The following is a 1,913-nucleotide window of genomic DNA, read 5'->3' as shown; positions in this document are numbered from 1 at the left end:
GTATGAAGGATTTCTGAACCGGTTTCTTCTTGTTGATGCAGGGCTGACTTGGAACAAATTTATGAGCTGAAACCGTATGTCTTCCGTGAGCTGAAATGAAGTGCATAGAATTCCGAGCTCGGTATTTTCAAATGGTGAGCTAGATGTGTGGCATTTATTTCTTTTTCTTTTAGTATGGAGCTGAATTGGTTTTATGCTAGTGCTGCAGGGAGTTTGGGCATTGACCGATTTCTTTGTTATGATGCAGAATTTGATTTTTTTTGCCGGTTATGCAGGCTTTGACTACTGTACTGATGTTGCAGAGTTCGCTTGCAGCCGATTAGAGAATGAGACAGGGTGGTTTGTAATGAATGGCGATTCGACGATGTCGGTTCAACGTGTTATTTTTGCAAGGTATATGGTTCTGAGATATTATTTGTGAATGGTTATGGAACTATTTTGGAATAGCTGGGATCTATATTAGAAATGTTAATTGGTGGATGAAGTTTGGCTAAGCGTAACATTAGTGTTTGGTTAGTGATTGCATTTGAACATAGGTTTAAAACTGTTAGGTTGCAATTAAAATGGTAACTGTGTTTTTTGGTATGAAGTGTATCTGTTTGTGAATGAATCATGGCTGATGTGCATTTGTAGTGATGTTTTGGAACTGTCATGAGGGTGGACTATTGTAGGGTTCTGTTTGAATTGTAGTTGTTTATTTGAAGGTGGTTTTAATGTATGCTGGTGTGAGGTTTGATGGTTAGAGGTATGTAACTGTCTCGGACCGAAACAAATGCACTGGCTGTTGGTAAATTTGTGATTTGAAATGTGTTAGTTAGGAGGTGATTGAGAAATTAGTTAGGGAAGCTGTTAGTTTGTATAGTGAACTGTGTGGATTTTTATTTCTTCTCTTATTTCCTGAACCGATACCATTTCCCTTTTGGTTTCAGATACATCAATGTGCTCCTTAACAACCCCAACCGGTGAATCACACCGTTTCAACTTCCATCCAGCATTACGATCATACAGAGAATTATAACTTCAGATTTCTGAGCTTCATGAGAAGATCCAGCGAATGCAGTTCGTTGAAGAACATCGGCACAAGGTTCCAGAATAGGAGTGCGTTCTTGGTACATGCTCGGTGTAGAACGTATCAATGAATTCATCGTGCCTGATCGAGTGTAATGCAATTGACGGTTCAAAGTTGTAATGAACCTCCCTCTTTTGTAATATACTTTTATGCAGGATTTTGGTTAGGATTTTCTCCTGCTGCAAAGTTGCATTTTTGTTGTAGTTTTTTCAATTCTGGCCTTTTTGTAATGTGTAATGGATGTATTGGTTTTGGATATGGCTTCCTCTTGTTTGATGTATCATGATCTTTTTATGAACATTTGATGTTCAGGTTGCTTTATGTACAGTACCAATGTGTAGGCCCGAGATCTTCTGGAACTGAATGTGACTGGCTAGCATGAGCATTGTTTACATCATGGGTCTGATTTGAATGTTAATTGATTTGAATGGAACATTTCGAACCTTTGAAGAGAATTCTCCTTCTAACTTGAATTTGAAGTCTTCATTTTCTTTGTTGCATAGAATCTCAGGATCATGGTGTGAATGCACCAAGATAATTGTCAAAACAAAAGACTTTGAACACTTTTTATATGTTGACTTTTGTACAGCTTCTTGAATTCTAACCAACCGAATCAATTTCTCTTTGACACTCGAATAACAAACCCAACGATGACAAAAATCCAAATAGGGAAATAAACCCTAGGTCAAGGAATGCATGGAAATACTCTGATTAAGTGCCAAGCACTCTGTTGTTTTAGATGAGGGATGAGTCCCTGATAATCACACTTCACACCCTATTTCCACACTTCATTATTCACAGAAAGAAGCAGATGAATCAGAAGTATTAGACTGCATTTGTTGTA

General features: G+C 37.8%; 1 long non-coding RNA gene across 1 annotated transcript; it reads left to right on the top strand.

Annotated features, from left to right (window-relative positions):
• The first annotated feature begins 282 nt into the window (after positions 1–282).
• LOC131655546 (uncharacterized) lies at positions 283–1,461 on the top strand. Its single transcript, XR_009299818.1, has 2 exons — positions 283–393; positions 930–1,461. It is a non-coding gene; the product is annotated as an uncharacterized LOC131655546 (long non-coding RNA).
• Positions 1,462–1,913: the final 452 nt, after the last annotated feature.

The sequence above is a fragment of the Vicia villosa genome, linkage group LG3 (genome assembly GCF_029867415.1).
Source record: "Vicia villosa cultivar HV-30 ecotype Madison, WI linkage group LG3, Vvil1.0, whole genome shotgun sequence".
Lineage (NCBI taxonomy): Eukaryota > Viridiplantae > Streptophyta > Magnoliopsida > Fabales > Fabaceae > Vicia > Vicia villosa.
The sequence above is the reverse complement of the archived record's forward strand: the minus strand, read 5'-3'. Positions and strand labels throughout refer to the sequence as shown.